The sequence below is a fragment of the Triticum dicoccoides genome, chromosome 5A, assembly GCF_002162155.2.
Source record: "Triticum dicoccoides isolate Atlit2015 ecotype Zavitan chromosome 5A, WEW_v2.0, whole genome shotgun sequence".
NCBI lineage: Eukaryota > Viridiplantae > Streptophyta > Magnoliopsida > Poales > Poaceae > Triticum > Triticum dicoccoides.
Window position 1 is genome coordinate 514,747,805 of NC_041388.1, and position 21,165 is coordinate 514,768,969.

The 21,165-nt window shown below is 44.1% G+C and overlaps 1 pseudogene; it reads left to right on the plus strand.

Annotated features, from left to right (window-relative positions):
• Window positions 1-13,736: 13,736 nt before the first annotated feature.
• Window positions 13,737-19,401, plus strand: LOC119299827 (annotated as a pseudogene).
• The last annotated feature ends 1,764 nt before the right edge of the window (window positions 19,402-21,165 follow it).

Genomic DNA, 21,165 nt, shown 5'->3' on the forward strand with positions numbered 1-21,165 from the left:
AGAGCAAATGATAACAGGTTTCAGACTTAGTGAAATTAACACAAGTCTGGAGTTTATCATCAGGAAGCACACTTTAGAGCATGAAAACTATATGCTACAGGAACACATCATGGCAAAGAAAGGAATGGCATGAAGCTACTCAAAGCACTTAACAAAAGTCCCTTAGTGACCTTGAGCCAAAAGGGATCAGAACATACAATTGCAAGCATGTGAACACAGCAAAAACATAAACAGATTCAGACTTAGTGAAAAACTGGAGCATGCAAATCAGTCAACGAGTAGGCATGTTTACGAGCTCGATGCACTCACTACAGAGCATGGAATGACAAACTAAGCATACACCCATGAAGCATACATAGCATAGGAGCTATACATGGCAAGAACAACAACATAGCATGCACGGATCAATAGCAACATCCTCGGCAAAATTGCTAAACATGTCAACAATCTGCCAGGATCATTTTATAGCAAAAGTAGAGCTTGATTGACTCAAGCTAGGGTGCTCCATAAATGCAAACAAAGACATGGATGGATAGAGCACCACAATATTATGAAAACATCCTTACTAATCATCCTCAAAAGAGGCACGGATCACTACGAAACAACATGAACATATGGCATAAAAGCAAAAACAGGACAAAGACTTAGTGAAATCCTAAGTCCCTGAAATCAGCATCAACGATTACGCTACTTTGCAAGCTTGTGCTAGTCACCACAAATATCACAAAAATACATGGCAAGCACCTCTGTAAAGATAACATGGCACTCTACAAAACACATGTAGAGCTCAGGATCATAGCATGCACACATTAATCATGGCAAAAATGACAAAAGGCTATTTGCTGAAATAGATCTGCAACTTTCCTCACATATCCCTTTTCCAACAGCATTTCGGGCATCAGGATGAGCTCACATGAAAATTATGCAATGAGATAAAATGATGTACTCGTTGAGGCGAACATTTTGATATGCTACACGCACGAATCGGAGCTATGGTTGCAAAATTATGGCATGCGGAAAAATGCAAATTAGCTAGGGTTTTTGGGGAAGAAGTCAACCAGGTGATACTCCAGATCCAGATCCGGATCGGCGCAGATTACGAGGTTCATCGGAACTGCACTGTAGATGGCCGTTGTGGTTGAAGGATCTGTCCGGAGAGAGGAGGAGCTCGCCGGAGCTGGGGCTGGCCGGAGCTTGAGGAGGCGATGTCGGCGAGGTGGAGGCCGGCCGGCGTCGTGGAAGAGGAAGGCGGGGCACCGGCGAGGTCGGCGGCGCCGGCGGGCGGCGGTCCGGTGCGGCGGAGGTGGCGGCCCGGTGCGGCGTGCTGCGAGCTGGGCGGCGAGGTAGCGCGGGCGGCGGGCGAGGCGAGGGAGACACAAGCGGCGATGGGCTCCGAGGGCCCTCCTCGGGCCCGGCGGGCCTCGGCGGCGGCGGGGCAGGAGCTACCACATGGCGTTCGCTGATTCGCCGTGGGCGGCGGCGGTGGCTCTGTCCGGCCAGGACGGACACGTCCGGCGCGGCGCGAGGGAAGAATTAGGGTTTGGAAGGGGAAGATCCGGGATTTAGAATGGGGTGTCTATTTATAGAGGTAGAGGGAGCTAGGAAGCTCCAAATGGAGTGCGGTTTGCGGCCACGCGATCGTGATCGAACGCTCTAGATGATGGAGAGGGTTTTGGTGGGTTTTGGGCCAGTTTGGAAGGGTGTTGGGCTGCAACACACACGAGGCCTTTTCGGTCCCTCGGTTAACCGTTGGAGTATCAAACGAAGTCCAACTGGAACGAAACTTGACAGGCGGTCTACCGGTAGTAAACCAAGGCCACATGGCAAGCCTCGGTCCAATCCGAAAACGTTTAACACCCGCACACGAAAAGAGGTAGCAAGGACCACCGGAGGACATAGGAGCGCCGGAATGCAAAATGGACAACGGGGAAAATGCTCGGATGCATGAGACGAACACGTATGCAAATGCAATGCACATGATGACATGGTATGAGATGCATGACAAAGACAACAACACACAGAGACAAAAACCCGACACCGAGGAAATAAAATAACTTAGTGCCAGAAATGGCAAGAGTTGGGATACATATAAGGTAAATTACATCCAGGGTGTTACAACACTCCACCACTACGAAAGGATCTCGTCCCAAGATCTAGGACTGGAAAAACGCCGGGTACTCAGAACGGAGGTGATCCTCGCATTCCCAGGTGGCTTCACGGTCGGAATGGTGTGACCACTTGACTTTGAGGAATTTGATTGACTTGTTGCGAGTCTTGCGCTTAGTTTCTTCAAGAATAGCAACTGGGTGCTCACGATAAGAAAGGTCTTCTTGGAGTTCAATGTCTTCAAAGTTGATGGTGCGGTCAGGGGTCTTGAAGCACTTGCGGAGCTGAGAGACATGGAACACGTCGTGAACGTTTGCAAAGTTGGAGGGAAGCTCAAGTTGATAGGCGAGATCGCCTCTCTTTCTGACAATCTTGAAAGGACCCATGTATCTAGGGGCAAGCTTCCCTTTGATACCGAAGCGACGAGTACCTTTTATCGGAGAGACGCAGAGGTAAACATGGTCTCCGATCTCGAAAGCCAAATCGTGATGCTTACTATCATAGTAGCTCTTCTGGCGCGATTGCGCTGCTTTGAGATTATCACGAATGACTTTGCACATCTCTTATGCCTCTATGATCAAGTCATTTCCAAGAAGTTGACGTTCACCAGTCTCTGACCAGTTAAGAGGAGTACGGCACTTCCTGCCATAGAGAATTTCAAATGGGGCCTTGCCCGAACTCGCTTGGAAGTTGTTGTTGTAGGAGAACTCGGCATATGGAAGACAATCTTCCCACTTCATACCGAAAGAGATAACACAAGCCCTGAGCATATCTTCAAGAATCTGGTTGACACGCTTGACTTGGCCGCTAGTTTGAGGATGAAAAGCTATGCTGAAACGGACGTTGGTGCCCATGGCCTTCTGAAAAGAATCCCAAAACTTCAAGGTGAAGATGCTGCCACGATCTGAAGAAATCAACTGCGGAATGCCGTGCAGAGAGACAATCCGAGAGGTATAAAGCTCCGCCAGTTGAGATGCTGTGATAGACTCTTTGATAGGCAGAAAGTGAGCCATTTTAGTGAGTTTGTCGGTGATAACGAATATTGCATCATTGCCACGCTTGGACTTTGGAAATCCCATCATGAAGTCCATCTCAATATGGTCAAACTTCCATTCTGGAATGGCAAGAGGTTGGAGGAGACCAGCTGGTCGTTGGTGTTCTGCCTTCACTCTTCTGCAGACATCACATTCATTCATGAACTGGGCAATCTCGAGCTTCATTCAAGTCCACCAATAAGCCTTCTTGAGGTCATGGTACATTTTTGTACTTCCAGGGTGGATAGAGAGGAGTGAATTGTGAGCCTCGTTCATAATGACTTTACGAAGGTCACCTTTAGGCACAACAATGCGATCCTCGAAGAATAGAGTATCCTTATAATCAAGGCGATAGCACTTGTACTTGGGTTGACTCTTGGCAATCCCAATCGTCACCTTCTTCACCATAGCATCAAGAAGTTGAGCCTCGCGAATCTGATCTTCCAAAGTAGGAGAGACTTGGAGGTTGGCCAAAAAACCTTGAGGAACAACTTGAAGGTTGAGTTTGCGGAAAGCTTCACAAAGCTCGGGTTGGTAAGGCTTGAGAATCAGACTGTTGCAGTAAGCCTTCCTGCTCAATGCATCAGCAATTACATTGGCCTTGCCTGGAGTATATTCGATACTCAGATTATACTCTTGAATCATTTCGACCCAACGAGTCTGCCTGAGGTTGAGATTAGGCTAAGTGAAGATGTACTTGAGACTCTTGTGGTCAGTGAAGATGTCCACTTTTCTTCCCAATATGAGATGTCTCCAAGTCAAAAGAGCATGCACAACTGCCGCCAACTCGAGGTCATGAGTAGGGTAGTTCTTTTCATTGGGCTTCAACTGGGGAGAGGTATAAGCCACAACTTTCTTCTCTTGCATCAACACTACACCAAGACCTTGAAGGGAAGCATCACAGAAGACCTCAAATGGTTTGGATTCATCAGGAGGAGTCAGAACTGGGGCATTGACTAATTTCTCTTTCAGGGTGTTGAAAGCGATGTCACATTCAGGAGACCAAACGTACTTGACATGCTTCTGGAGAAGGTTTGAAAGAGGCTTCACGATCTTTGAAAAGTTCTCAACGAACCTTCGACAATAGCTTGCGAGACCAAGGAAGCTGCGCAGTTGCTTCACATTCTGAGGTGGTTCCCAATTCACAATTACAGACACCTTCTCAGGATTCACCGCTATGCCCTTGGCAGAGATGATATGCCCAAGGTAGAGAACTTCATCGAGCCAAAACTCGCACTTTGAAAACTTGGCATAGAACTGATGCTCTCTGAGCTTATCCAGCACCAAACGCAAGTGCTTGGCATGATCTTCCTTGTTCTTGGAAAAGACCAAAATGTCATCGAGGTAGACCAAGACGAAGTCATTTGTGTAAGGGTGAAGATGAAATTCATCATGCGAGAGAATGTCGGAGGAGCGTTGACGAGGCCAAAAGACATGACAGTGTATTCATATGAACCATAGCTTGTTCTGAAAGTTTTCTTAGGGATATCTTGCTCACGAATGTGAATCTGGTGATAGCCCATACGGAGATCAAGCTTGGAGAATACCTGAGCACCTTTGAGTTGTTCAAACAGCTCGTTGATGTTGGGAAGTGGGTACTTGTTCTTTATAGTCTTCTTGTTCAATGGACGGTAGTCAACACAAAGTCGGTCTGTTCCATCCTTCTTCTTCACAAAAAGAACTCCACAACCCCACGAAGAAGAACTAGGTCGGATGAGACCCATTCGCTCTTGAATATCGAGTTTCTTCTTCAGCTCCTTCAACTCTTCAGGTCCAAGCTTGTAAGGACGTTTGCAAACAGGTTCCGTGCCAGGATCAAGATCAATGACAAGTTCAACTAGCCGGTGCAGAGGCATTCCTGGAAGCTCTTCTAGAAAGACGTCTTGATATTCGCAAACGACCGGAATTTGAGAGATGGCATCCAGTTCACCCTTCTCATTGAGAGAAAAATAGACGGATGGTATCATCATTAGCGGCAAAGACAATTACATCCTTAGACGAATGAGTCAATTGAATCTACCTGGCAGCACAGTCAAGCTGAGCCTTGTGCTTAGAAAGCCAATCCATTCCAAGAATAAGATCAATATCCGAGTTACCAAGGACCATTGGAGAAGAAAGAAACTTGTAGTCGCCCAACGTGATAGTAACATCCCGAGCCATCATTTTGGTGTTCATGAACAAACCCGGAGAAGAAACCGCTATCTGCTTAGGCAAATCAACAGTATGCACATCATGCATGGATGCAAAAGGCTTCGATAAAACTGCCAAAGATGCACCAGTGTCAAAAAGAACTCTTGCGGGAATGTCATTAATAGGAAGGTTACCCATAATCACATCTGGCGAGTCCTTTGCCTGAGCTGCGTTCAACAAGTTGACCTTAGCAGACTTGGGGTTATGCTTGACCACAGCTGTACTTGCCGAACTCACAGGAGGAGGAGGAGGAGGAGGGAGACGCCTCCGATTGAAGCATTTGTTGGCATAGTGACCCTTATGTTGGCACTTGTTGCACGTGACCTCTGAAAGTGGACGGTGATACGGAGCACTTGATCTTGGAGCTTGAGACAAAGTCTTGTTCTGAAAGCCAGGGTTGGGTGGGTGGGAAGATCCATTGCCACCTTTGCTCTTCTGCTAATAAGGCTGACAGAACGGAGGAGGAGGAAGCCAATACTTTTGCTGCTTAGCCACTTGAGTAGAGGAAGAAGGAGTTGCATCTCTGACTCGCTTCTTGGAAGCATCGCACTTCAGTTGAGCAGTCTCTTGCTTCATTGCCATATTATAAAACTCATCGTACTTCTTGGGCTCAAAAATGACGAGAGCTAGCTGGAGTTCTTCTCTGAGACCACCCCTAAAGTGGTATATCATGCTCTTCTCGTCAGGGACGTCTTGCTTGGCGAAACGAGCAAGCTTTTGAAACATGATGTTGTATTGGTAAACAGACATAGTGCCTTGCTTTAGGTTGCGGAATTCCTCATGCTTGCTTTCAACCACACTCTGCGGAATATGATGAGCTTTGAAGTCTTGACGGAATTCATCCCAGGTAATTGCACGGCCTCCTCTGGAATCTTTGTACTGCTGAAACCATTGTGCAGCTTGGTCTTTGAGTTGGGAGGAGGCAAACTTGACAAAGTCCTCAGGCCTGACATTACTGCACTCGAAATGCTTGCATATGTCCATGAGCCAATCATCAGCGTCTGTTGCCTCAACACAATTGCTGAAGGTCTTTGGCTGGTTAGCAAGGAACTGGTTGAGTGTAGCAAACTGATTCTGATTGTTGCCATGGCCCTGGTTCCCTTGGTTGCGCTCTTGAAGAAGTTGCATGATCAGCTGCGTGTTTGCATTGGTAGCGGCCATCACAGCTTGCCATGCCTCCGAAGGTGGAGGTGGTGGTGGTGGATCAGGATTCGGAGTCGTGCGCGTTGGAGGAGCCATCCTGAATAGGGAGACTATTGGAAATATGCCCTAGAGCCAATAAGAAATTAGTTATTATTATATTTCCTTGTTCATGATAATTGTTTATTATCCATGCTAGAATTGTATTGATAGGAAACTCAGATACATGTGTGGATACATAGACAACACCATGTCCCTAGTAAGCCTCTAGTTGACTAGCTCGTTGATCAATAGATGGTTATGGTTTCCTGACCATGGACATTGGATGTCATTGATAACGGGATCACATCATTAGGAGAATGATGTGATGGACAAGACCAAATCCTAAGCCTAGCACAAGATCGTGTAGTTCGTATGCTAAAGCTTTTCTAATGTCAAGTATCATTTCCTTAGACCATGAGATTGTGCAACTCCCGGATACCGTAGGAATGCTTTGGGTGTACCAAACGTCACAACGTAATTGGGTGGCTATAAAGGTGCACTGCGGGTATCTCCGAAAGTGTCTGTTGGGTTGGCACGAATCGAGACTGGGATTTGTCACTCCGTGTAACGGAGAGGTATCTCTGGGCCCACTCGGTAGGACATCATCATCATGTGCACAATGTGACCAAGGAGTTGATCATGGGATGATGTGTTACGGAACGAGTAAAGAGACTTGCCGGTAACGAGATTGAACGAGGTATCGAGATACCGACGATCGAATCTCGGATAAGTATCGTACCGATAGACAAAGGGAATTGAATACTGGATTGATTGAATCCTAGACATCGTGGTTCATCCGGTGAGATCATCGTGGAGCATGTGGGATCCAACATGGGTATCCAGATCCCGCTATTGGTTATTGACCGGAGAGTTGTCTCGGTCATGTCTACATGTCTCCCGAACCCGTAGGGTCTACACACTTAAGGTTCGGTGACGCTAGAGTTGTAGAGATATTAGTATGCGGTAACCCGAAAGTTGTTAGGAGTCCCGGATGAGATCTCGGACATCACGAGGAGTTCCGGAATGGTCCGAAGGTAAAGATTTATATATAGGAAGTCCAGTTTCGGCCACCGAGAAGGTTTCGGGGGTCATCGATATTGTACCGGGACCACCGGAAGGGTCCCGGGGGTCCACCGGGTGGGGCCCCCTATCCCGAAGGGCCCCATGGGCTGAAGGGGCGTGGGAACCAGCCCCTGGTGGGCTGGTGTGTCCCCCTTGGGCCTCCGATGCGCCTAGGGTTGGAAACCCTAAGGGGTGGGGGCGCCTCCACTTGGCTTGGAGGCAAAGCCACCCCTAGGGCTGCCCCCCCTCCCTAGATGGGATCTACAAGGGGTCGTCGCCCCCCCCCCTAGGCCCCTATATATAGTGGAGGGGAGGGAGGGCAGTCGCACCTGAAGCCCTGGCACCTCCCTCCCTCCCGTGACACCTCTTCCTCCCCGCTTGTGCTTGGCGAAGCCTGCCGAGATCCCGCTATTTCCACCACCACACCGTCCTGCTGCTGGATCTCCATCAACCTCTCCTCTCCCCTTGCTGGATCAAGGAGGAGACGTCTCTCCGTTTCGTACATGTGTTGAACGCGGAGGTGCCGTCCGTCCGGCACTAGGATCATCGGTGATTTGGATCACGACGAGTACGACTCCATCAACCCCGTTCTCTTGAATGCTTCCGCTTAGCGATCTTCAAGGGTATGAAGATGCACTCTCTCTCTCGTTGATAGTATCTCCTAGATTGATCTTGGTGACACGTAGGAAAATTTTGAATTATTGCTACGTTCCCCAACAGTGGCATCATGAGCCAGGTTTATGCGTAGATTCTATGCACGAGTAGAACACAAAGTAGTTGTGGGCGATGATTTGTTCAATTTGCTTGCCGTTACTAGTCTTATCTTGATTCGGCGGCATTGTGGGATGAAGCGGCCCGGACCGACCTTACACGTACGCTTACGTGAGACTGGTTCCACCGACTGACATGCACTTGATGCATAAGGTGGCTGGCGGGTGTCTGTCTCTCCCACTTTAGTCGGATCGGATTCGATGAAAAGGGTCCTTATGAAGGGTAAATAGAAATTGGCATATCACGTTGTGGTTTTGGCGTAAGTAAGAAACGTTCTTGCTAGAAACCCATAGCAGCCACGTAAAACATGCGGCAACAATTAGAGGACGTCTAACTTGTTTTTGCAGGGATGCTATGTGATGTGATATGGCCAAAAGGATGTAATGAATGATATATGTGATGTATGAGATTGATCATGTTCTTGTAATAGGAATCACGACTTGCATGTCGATGAGTATGACAACCGGCACGAGCCATAGGAGTTGTCTTAATTATTTATGACCTGCGTGTCAATGAAAACGCCATGTAATTACTTTACTTTATTGCTAACCATTAGCCATAGTAGTAGAAGTAATAGTTGGCGAGGCAACTTCATGAAGACACGATGATGGAGATCATGATGATGGAGATCATGGTGTCATGCCGGTGATGATGGTGTTCATGCCGCGCCTCGAAGATGGAGATCAAAGGCGCAAGATGATATTGGCCATATCATGTCACTTTATGATTTGCATGTGATGTTTGTCATGTTTACATCTTATTTGCTTAGAACGACGGTAGCATAAATAAGATGATACCTCACTAAAATTTCAAGAAAGTGTTCCCCCTAACTGTGCACCGTTGCTAAGGTCCGTTGTTCGGAAGCACCACGTGATGATCGGGTGTGATAGGTTCTAACTTTCGCATACAACGGGTGTAAGCCAGATTTACACATGCAATACACTTAGGTTAACTTGACGAGCCTAGCATGTACAGACATGGCCTCGGAACACGGAAGACCGAAAGGTCGAACATGAGTCGTATAGTGGATACGATCAACATGAAGATGTTCACTGATGATGACTAGTCTGTCTCACGTGATGATCGGACACGGCCTAGTTGACTCGGATCATGTATCACTTAGATGACTAGAGGGATGTCTATCTAAGTGGGAGTTCATTGAATAATTTGATTAGATGAACTTAATTATCATGAACATAGTCAAAAGGTCTTTGCAAATTATTTTTTAGCTCACGCTTTGGTTCTACTATTTTAGATATGTTCCTAGAGAAAATTTAGTTGAGAGTTGACAGTAGCAATTATGCGAACTGGGTCCGTGAACTGAGGATTGTCCTCATTGCTGCACAGAAGGGTTATGTCCTTAATGCACCGCTGAGTGTTGAACCTCGAGCATTATCTGTAGATGTTGGGAAACATCTGACATACACATTTTGATGACTAAGTGATAGTTCAGTGCGTAATACTAATGGTTTAGAATTGTGGCACCAAAGACGTTTTTGAAACGTCGCAGAACATATGAGATGTTCCAAAGACTGAAATTGGGATTTCAGACTAGTGCCCACATCAAGAGGTATGAGACCTCTGACAAGTTTCTTAAGCCTGCAAACTAAGGGATAAAAGCTCAATCGTTGAGCATGTGCTCAGATTGTCTGAGTACTACAATCGCTTGAATCGAGTGGGAGCTAATCTTCCAGATGAGATAGTGATAGTTCTCCATAGTCACTGCCACCAAGCTATTAGAGGTTAGTGATGAACTATAACATATCAGGGATAGACATGATGATCCTTGAGCAACTCGCGATGTTTGACACCGCGAAAGTAGAAATCAAGTAGGAGCATCAATTGTTGATGGTTAAACCACTAGTTTCAAGAAGGGCAAGGGAAAGAAGGGATACTTCATGAGACGGAAAATTAGTTGTTGCTCTAGTGAAGAAACCCAAGGTTGAACCAGACCCGAGACTAAGTGCTTCTATAATGAGGGGAACGGTCACTGAAGCAGAACTACCCTAGATACTTGGTAGATGAGAAGGCTGGCAAGGTTGACAGAAGTATTTTGGATATACGTCATATTATTGTGTACTTTACTAGTACTCCTAGTAGCACCAGGGTAATAAATACCGGTTCGGTTGCTAAGCGTTAGTAACTCGAAATAAAAGGCTGCGGAGACTAGCTAAAGGTGAGATGACGATATGTGTTGGAAGTGTTTCCAAGGTTGATGTGATCAAACATCACACGCTCCCTCTACCATCGGGATTGGTGTTAAACCAAAATAATTGTTATTTGGTGTTTGCGTTGAGCATAGACATGATTGGATTATGTTTATCACCACACGGTTATTCATTTAAGGAGAATAATGGTTACTCTGTTTATTTGAATAATACCTTCAATGGTCTTGCACCTAAAATGAATGGTTCATTGAATCCCGACCGTAGTGATACACATGTTCATGCCAAAAGATATAAGATAGTAATGATAGTACCACATACTTGTGGCACTACTATTTGAGTCATATTGGTATAAAACGCATGAAGAAGCTCCATGTTGATGGATCTTTGGACTCACTCGTTTTTGAAAAGATTGAGACATGTGAACCATGTCTATTGGTAGATATGCATGAAGAAACTCCATACAGATGGATCGTTTGGACTCACTTGATTTTGAATCACTTGAGACATGTAAATTATACCACATGGGCAAGATGACTAAAATACCTCGTTTTCAGTAAGATGGAACAAAAAAGCAACTTGTTGGAAGTAATACATTTTGATGTGTGCAGTCCAATGAGTGCTGAGGCACGCAGTGGATATCGTTATGTTCTTACTTCACAGATGATTTGATTAGATGCTGAGTATATTTACTTGATGAAATACAAGTCTGAATTATTGAAAGGTTCAAGTAATTTCATAGTGAAGTTGAAGATCGTCGTGACAAGATGATAAAATGTCTATGATATGATCATAGAGATGAATATCTGAGTTACGAGTTTGGCACACAATTAAGACATTGTGGAAATTGTTTCACAACCAATACCGCCTGGAACACCATAGTGTGATGGTGTGTCAGAACATCATAAATGCACCCTATTGGATATGGTGCATACCATGATGTCTCTTATCGAATTACCACTATCGTTTATGGGTTAGGCATTAGAGACAACCGCATTTACTTTAAATAGGGCACCATACAATTCCGTTGAGACGACACCGTATGAACTATGATTTAGAGAAACCTAAGCTGTCGTTTCTTGAAAGTTTGGGGCTGCAATGCTTATGTGAAAAAGTTTCAGGCTAATAAGCTCAAACCCAAAGCGGATAAATGCATCTTCATAGAATACCCAAAAATAGTTGGGTATACCTCTTATTTCAGATCCGGAAGCAAAAGTGATTGTTTCTAGAAACGTGTCCTTTCTCAAGGAAAAGTTTCTCTCGAAAGAATTGAGTGGGAGGATGGTGGAGACTTGATGAGGTTATTGAACCGTCACTTCAACTAGTGTATAGCAGGGCACAGGAAGTTGTTCCTGTGGCACCTACACCAATTGAAATGGAAGCTTATGACAGTGATCATGAAACTTCGGATCAAGTCACTACCAAACCTCATAGGTCGACAAGGATGCGTACTACTTCAGAGTGGTACGTAATCCTGTCTTGGAAGTCATGTTACTAGACAACAATGAACCTACGAGCTATGGAGAAGCGATGGTGGGCTTGGATTCCGATGAATGGCTCGAGGCCATAAAATCCGAGAGAGGATCCATGTATAAAACAAAGTATAGACTTTGAAAGAACTACTTGATGGTCGTAAGGCTGTTAGGTGCAGATGGATTTTAAAAGGAAGACAGACATTGATGGTAAGTGTCACCATTAAGAAAGCTCGACTTGTCGTTAAAATGTTTCCCGACAAGTTCAAGGAGTTGACTACGATGAGACTTTCTCACTCGTAGTGATGCTAAGAGTCTGTTGGAATTATGTTAGTGTTACTGCATTATTTATGAAATCTTGCAGATAGGATGTCAAAACATTGTTTCCTCGACGTTTTTCTTGAGGAAAGGTTGTATGTGATACAACCAGAAGGTTTTGTCAATCCTGAAAGATGCTAACAAGTATGCAAAGCTCCAGCAATCCTTCTAAGGACTGGAGTAAGCATCTCGGAATTGGAATATACGCTTTGATGAGATGATCAAAGATTTTGGGTTTATACATAGTTTATGAGAAACTTGTATTTCCAAAGAAGTGAGTGGGAGCACTATAGAATTTTTGATGAGTATATGTTGTTAACATATTGTTGATCAGAAATGATGTAGAATTTCTGGAAAGCATGCAGGGTTATTTGAAAAGTATTTTTCAATGGAAAACCTGGATTAAGCTACTTGAACATTGAGCATCAAGATCTATAAGGATAGATCAAAAACCGCTTAATAGAAATTTCAAATGAATACATACCGTAACAAGATTTTGAAGGAGTTCAAAATAGATCAGCAAAGAAGGAGTTCTTGGCTGTGTTACAAGGTGTGAGTATTGAGTAAGACTCAAGACCTGACCGCGGCAGAAGAGAGAGAAAGGACGAAGGTCGTCCCCTGTGCTTTAGACGTAGGCTCTATAGTATGCTATGCTGTGTACCGCACCTGAAGTGTGCCTTGCCATGAGTCAGTCAAGGGGTACAAGAGTGATCCAGGAATGGATCACGTGACAGCGGTCAAATTTATCCTTAGTAACTAGTGGACTAAGGAATTGAACATATAAACCCTCCTAGACTGCTAGGCAGAACCGCGCCCTCCACGTCGCCTTTAAATCGCTCGTGCCACCGCTTGTAAATTCCGTGCCCCACCGAGGGCATTATTGTACTTTCACGTGCAGGTGTATAAAAGTCAGCCGCTCCGCCTGTAGAAACCTAGCCCCCAAACCTTCCTCCCACGCACCCGCAGCCGCCTCCCCGAGCTCCCTCCTCATCCACACGTGTTCGCCTCCGCCGCGAGCCCTCCTCTATCTCCCTCTCCTCCCTCCACTCTTCTCTTCCCCGCCCCCTCCTGTTGTCGCCGCCTCCCATCCCCTCGGCGACGCGCCGCCGGACCTGCACGGCCACACAGCCACTCCTCCGTCTCCTTCTCTCCCTTCCGCCGCCGCTCGTCGCAGCTCCGCCTCCCCGCCTGGCAGCGGCCAGAGAAGGGCTGCTCCGCCTCCCCCTCCTCTTCCTCTCTTCCCGAGCATGGCGTCGATCTGGGCCTCGATCTGGAGCAGGAGAGGCCAGGAGTGCAGCCTCGATCTGGAGAAGGGCAGCAGCCGCCGGCCGGTTCCGGCCCGCTCCGGCGACCCCAGCGGCCATCCAGCACCTTCCCGTGCTCTCCTATCGTTCCCCTACCATCTCCATTGGTCCTCCAACATCATCCGCGGCTAACCCTGGAGCACCCCACTGCTGAACAGAGTGCTAGCAATGTTCTGGAAGCTTGAGAAATTGAAGGCGGCGCTAGAGGTGCTTGACAAGTTCAGTGAGTTTGGATGTACCTCAGACGGTGATAGCTATTATCTGGCGATTCAAGCGGCTGGAAAGAAGTCCATGGTTGGTGCTGCATGGGGAGTTTGCGAGAAGATGATTAGCTCTGGGTGCTTTGCTGATGGGAAGAAGGCCGGTGAGATTGTGACCTTCTTTTGCAAGGGGAAGAAGGTGACGGAGGCACATTCAGTATACCTAGCAGTGAAGGAGAAGAAGGTTCAGATTCCTACGTGGCTAAGTCATCCTTGGATTTCCTTGTTGGTGCTTTGGCAAAGAATGATGAGACCATCAGTATGGCTCTGGAGCTGTTGGAGGAATACAAAGGAGAGTCTCTTAAGCATGCAGGCAAGTCCTTTGCTGCCGTTATACATAGTTTGTGCAGGATAAAGAATGTGAAGGATGCAAAGAAGCTGTTGATGAGGATGGTGAATCTTGGCCCAGCTCCTGGTAGTGCAGTGTTCAACTTTGTCATCACAGGATTGTCTAAAGAGGGAGAAATGGAGGAACGCAAAGGATATGATTAGGGTGATGGAGAGGCGAGGGTTGCGCCCTGATGTTTATACATACAGCATGATCATGAGTGGCTACGCAAAGGGAGGCATGATTGATGAAGCCCATTATCACATACTGATCTGTGGTTACTGCAAGATGGAGGAGTTTGAGAAGGCCCTGGAGTGCCTAAAGGAGATGAAGGAGGACGGGGTACAGCCAAATGTAGATGAGTATAACAAACTCATCCAGTCGTTATGTCTGAAGGCTACGGACTGGAGAATAGCTGAGAAGCTCCTGGAGGAAATGGAGGGCAGTGGACTATACCTTAAGGGCATTACCCGCAGCCTCATAGCAGCAGTCAAGGAATTGGAAATGGAAGAGATGTCAAAAGACAGCCAAGAAGCATAGTTTCTCTAGGATACGCTTGAAGTGACACATTCGCTAATCAGTTTTGGGGAATTTGCCCTCTTTTTTCTCTCCGCATCTCTGGTGAGGTTATGAAAAACACCATCTTTTGTACTTGTCTGATTGTTGTTAGATGCTAAAATAATATTGCATTTGTATTATAAATGCTGGACCGGCAGGGATGCATTTTTTATTTTGGTCTAGAGTTTTCACACAATTTTTGATCCAATCTTCATGACCTGTCAAATGAGGATACATGGTTGTGTATTCCCAGAGCAAGAGGCCTTGCAAACCAAAAAATCGATTTTTTTGGATGGTGCAAAAGGGAAAGTAGTACAAATAAAAACATGTTGATGCAGCAGCAGATACCTGTTATTTCTTTGGTGCATGATATACAAGAACATGACTATATGCTGTTTTCGTGTAAAAGATGGGAATGACAGCGCTATATTGTTAATGTGTAACCCATAGACTTTTTATGGCTTTGGTGTCTGATTCAGGGAAGATATTCTTCATTGTTCGCGTCTTACTAATTTGGTCTGCTATATAACGGAGTGATTTTCAGGGAATGCACTTGATGATTTGTTACTGATGTGTATCCGCATACAAGTCTCATGTGCAGTAATCTGTTGGTCTTGTGTGCACCAATTCGGAGCATAGTTTAGCTGCATTACTAGGACATATGGTCTACATGATGAATTTAGTGCCCGACGATTCAGTGTTTGATTTGGTTCCTATTTTCTGCGTGGTCTGTTTAAAACACAGAACAACGCGTGCCCAGTTTTGTGTTGTATCATGCCATTACTGCATTGGCTTAGGTTACTGCGGTCATTGCAAGAATCCCCCAGCAGCTAGCGGTAGGTGGTGCTCGAAATCTCTGCTAAACTAAATTTTGAATAATTGTCTGGTTCAGGCTTAACCAGGAGTAGACTAATTGAGAGTAATTTCGGTGGTGGCAAATGAGGGACTCTTTGGCGACGGAGAGCTCGGGGTTCATCACCCCCAACTGAATCCACCCTGCTATCACAGGTTCCCTCCTCCTGGTCTTGTATTGCCATGAAATTTCCCATTGTGCAGTTTGTTTGATCCGTTGATTTTGCTATCCTACAGTCCTGAGTGGGTCCCCAGCCCCAGGCAAACCAATCTCAGTGGAATCATGGAGATCAAAAGATTTTCCATGTCGATATAATTCTATGAATTATATATTTTCTTCCTGGAGAGTAACCTGTGTAATCTTTGAAAGCAGCCTCTGCATGTTTATGGCCTCTCAGCTTCGTGCTTGTGGTGCGGCTACGTGGAAGCCGGTGACAAGTACGGCCGCTCTCTACTCGCCTCTAATATGTATGGCTTAACTCCCTCGAGAAAAGGAGTCTTTTTGCAAGGTCAGCCACTACTCCACTTCACATTGAGTTATATGCAGAAATATATGCCATGTTTTTAAATAGTCTGCTCGCCTCTTCTACATAAAAAGGTGTTTTGGTCTAATTTTCTTTCACTGTTTATGTTGATGGACGATAGAGAAAATTCTGTGATTTAAATAATCATAAAGCACATGTCAATCATTTCAAATAAACATTCTTTGTTTTTTGTATTGAAGATGTGAAATAGTTGTTTGGTGGAGGGGCCAGGATTTATGAATTAAGCTATCTGATGCTGACGGTGGTTTCACGTCGTTGGAAGTTTGTGGGCCTTGTGGAGTCAAGTCGTGGTAGTACCTGGTCTGGTAGATTTTATACGATGTGTGTGTCGACCCAAGTTGGTTCATCGTAAGGTCAGTTCCCAAACAAAGAATTGATCTATGTCGTCGGCACCCTGACGATTTAGCCTTTTCTGCTGATCACAATTGCTTGCATCTGCCATTAAATGCCCCTGCTCCTCTTAATTAAAATTAATGTGAAATATGTTTCTACCAAAATTAATGTGAAATATGTTTCTACCAAAATTAATGTGAAGCACTATTGAGACAACGAATTTCAACTATGTTATGAGCCAAACCATATTAAGTATGTGCATCCTCGCTGGAATGCTTTCTGTTCATGAGCTGGTCTCCCAACACGTATTGTCGAGAAAAGAAAAGAAAGGACCTTTTAAGTTCTTAAGAGGAGCAAGAGAGCTTCTAAGTACTAACTCTCACTCCTATCCTATCCTAATTGAAACGCATTAGCCAACTTGCCTCAACGATGTTCTATTTCAAAGCTCGCTCCTTCACATATATGGTGGTTCTTTTCCTGTATTATTACTTAAATGGTTGATGGCCTTGCTTGATGCTTGCCACGTGTTTGATCGTTAACCTCTGATGCCATGTTTTCTCCATGCAGGTGTCTGGTAGAATTACTAGAAGTAGCGGATCTACTTTTATTTGCTGTCCTAGCTTGCCATCAACTTATGCCAACGACACAAGGTATGATGTTTGATTAATAGCTATTCTTAGAGGATGGATCCACATATTGTTTAATTTGTCGGTTCTGTATTTGGTTGCAAATTTCTACTGAATGAATGGCTCACGTTTTTTTTGGAAAAGGAGGTTAAAACCCCCGGCCTCTGCATTAATTGATGCATACAACCATCACATTGTTATGTCGCCTAACATATATGTACATTTTCTTCAAGCCTTAAAGTGTAGTTAGCACAACATACAGACACACTTTGGTCGTGGGATTAGCTTTCTCGTTAAATTATTTAAATTGGTAGCTCAGAAACTAACTCTGTAGGTCTATTAAATCTTCTGTAGACCCACATTTTTGATATTACCTGAAAAATAAGGAGGTTACCTTTTCCTTTTAATACCTGGAACCAAATTGTTTGATACCAATTGTATCTGGGCATAGTTTCATACAAGATACAGCTTAGTAGAAAAAAATTGGCCTCTGTCTTATTTCTCCATACATTGGATTCATATTTGTTCCAAATTTACATCAAGAAACCTCTAGGCATTTGTACTTTCAGAATCATTCTAAAACTGTGGTTCAGAGCAGAGAGCATTTAATAAGGATGGTTCTATTTCTGAATCTTGCTCTAATCCCTAAAAGGTGAAATTAGGCATGATTTTGATATTTGTTTTACAAGATATTACATCGATTTTCTGGTTTGGGCATACTTATAATTGTTTTCTTCAGACTACATCTTAGCATGCACTTTTGTAGACTATTCTTGATTAGAAGATGTATATGAATGTGAGCAACAGAGTTCTTTACTCCTAGAAATTGCACATGCCAATGAAATTCAGGTATCCCTTGATAAGTCTCTCAGCATTTTGCTTTCTTTCGTAGAATTAAAATTTGCCATCAAACAAACAAATAGTTGTGTTACTAAGTTTATTCTATAATTTGCATTACAGTTTTGCATAGGCTTGGTTTGTTCTGACAAAAGGTTGTTTCACACAACATTAGAATTGAAGCTTCTTCATAGCTTTGGTTCAGTGGTAGCTTTAGCCTTTTTACATGTGTGAGTAGGTGTTTCTTTCCATTGACATGAGAACAAAATAGGTCATGACATGTTAAATTATTAATAATGGTCCAGATTCACAAAGAGTCTATGATGTAGAGATTAATATGCTTATAAAATTCCCTCCTTTCTCATTATAAGTTCCCTTTTTATTCTGAGCTGGGTTCTAAGTGTAAAGCTAATTGGTTTGCTGAAAACACTGCATCTATAGTATATATCTACACCAGATAGATTGTCATTTGTTTCCTAGAAAAGAGTTATTTTAGCTAATCTTTGGTACCGATGGAATATGCAGTGATTACTCCCATAACCTATGATAAAGTAATATAATTACCATTTTCGGTCAACTTTCCAACACATTGTGTCCATGCAGTAACTAACATTGTGTATTTTTACACAGATTTGTTCATCGCATGAAGCAAGGAATTGAGACGGCCATCCACTTCATATTGTTAACTGGATGGTGTCGCACTATGCTTTATGAAAGCAACCTAAACAAATTGTTGTAAATAACCCTAAGGATTTTCTTTACCTTGAACTATCTTTAAACCTTTCTTCTTGCTTCACTTGATGCTTTTGGACTTCATGCTGCCATTGACCAGAATGTAAACCGTTATATTTCTGAATGCGCTATGTATGAGATCTCTGATGCTACTAATTATTGGACTGCTTCGGGTCATCTATTTCCTTGTGCAGCAAGGATTCTGGATCGGGCGCAGGTCATCGCCATAAGAGAGCCTGGCTGGTGTGGTCTTCATGCTTGGTGTGGAGAAGCAGAGGATGAGTAGGACGGGCATGGGGAAGGAGCAGCCAGGCCGGAGCTCCGACGTTGCTCGCGTCATGGTCGAATGGAGCCGGCCATCACTATGGGCTGCTGCTCGCTGGTCGTCGTTCCCCAATCTCAGTTGCTCATCTTTGGCTTCACCATCTTCCTCCCCTGATCATGCATCTATTTTAGATCATATAATTATGCTATATCATATATGTTGTTTAGTTCAGACTTGTGCATGTGCATGCATTGGCATTGATTTTGACAGAGATATTGCATGATTTGTACATAAAAGGAGTACGAATGATCTAAGAATAAATGTTTGAATAAAGTTAGTTGTGAGATTTAGGTAGAGGTTACCTGCACTGTTCTGTTTTATGTAGATTCTAAGCTGCAAAATCATACATGGTCCTGTTAGTAGTTTGTTTGAGTTGTGAGTTTACGCATTTTCCCTTGGAATGTTTGTATGTGTGATGACTTGCTTTTAGGTTCCCAGCGGTATATCATGAGAAGTTTTTTCCTTTGCACCGGGTGATCAACTACATATTTAGACGAATACACTATTCAGGACCAGGAACATTAAGATTTCTAATGTTGTTTTCCTCTTTCAAGATTGCAGTTTTCATAAGCCTTAGATAGCTAAGGTACATAGTTTTCATTTAACAATGTTTTTACTTTTCTCTCATCTCCTATATGGTTTCTAAGAAATACTAATGTAGACAATTGAAAATTTTATGGCCAATTATGTGGGGAAGGTGCAGCAAGCCGGCCCTCGCGTCGCAGTAGAGTGGAGCCGGCAATTTTACGATCGGTCTCTAAATATTTCAACTTGCACAGTTTGAATTAGTTTCACATGCTAAAGTATATAGTTTGAACATAGGTATTCCTTAATTTTTCATATAAAAGGTTTATAATTATTACCCTCGGTGCTTGCTAAAACTCGAAGTTACTAACAAATGCAAAGGTTTCTGTTACAAAAGGTTTAGAATCATTACCCTTGATGCTTGAATTTGGACCTTGCACCTTACTTGGGTAACATAGAGCCAAATGGCACGTTGTCCAAATACACGTTCAAAACACTTCGGGTTTAACATGGTCTCTATCCTTTATCAAACATAAAGTTACTAAAAAAAGGCAAATATTTCTCAACACGAACATGGTTTCAAATGGGTCTCTGCGCCATTTGGCGCACCGGGTCATCTAGTTTTCTCAATTATGGAGGTGGTAAAAGAGTTCGTCATAAAGAGTTGCGTCGATGCAAACTTTGACACTAATCCGGATGACTCTGAGGAGTAAACCGGATTTGTATAGTAGAGCAGCTATTTGGAATAGCTCCAAGTAGCGCGTGGTAGCTGCATCTACAAGATGACATAGAGATTTGTAAAGCACACACGGATCTGAAAGGTTCAGACCCATTGACTATAACATCTCTCACAAGCATAACATGATCAAACCCAGAACTCATTGAGTGTTAATCACATGGTAATGTGAACTAGATTATTGACTCTAGTAAACTCTTAGGGTGTTAGTCACATGGGGATGTGACCTTGAGTGTTAATCACATAGCAATGTGAACTGGATTATTGACTCTAGTGCAAGTGGGAGACTGTTGGAAATATGCCCTAGAGGCAATAATAAATTAGTTATTATTATATTTCCTTGTTCATGATAATCGTTTATTATCCATGCTAGAATTGTATTGATAGGAAACTCAGATACATGTGTGGATACATAGACAACACCATGTCCCTAGTAAGCCTCTAGTTGACTAGCTCGTTGATCAATAGATGGTTACAGTTTCCTGACCATGGATATTGGATGTCATTGTTAACGGGATCACATCATTAGGAGAATGATGTGATGGACAAGACTCAATCCTAAGCCTAGCACAAGATCGTGTAGTTCGTATGCTAAAGCTTTTCTAATGTCAAGTATCATTTCCTTTGACCATGAGATTGTGCAACTCCCGGATACCGTAGGAATGCTTTGGGTGTACCAAACGTCACAACGTAACTGGGTGGCTATAAAGGTGCACTGCGGGTATCTCCGAAAGTGTCTGTTGGGTTGGCACGAATCGAGACTGGGATTTGTCACTCCGTGTAACGGAGAGGTATCTCTGGGCCCACTTAGTAGGACATCATCATCATGTGCACAATGTGACCAAGGAGTTGATCACGGGATGATGTGTTACGGAACAAGTAAATAGACTTGCCGGTAACGAGA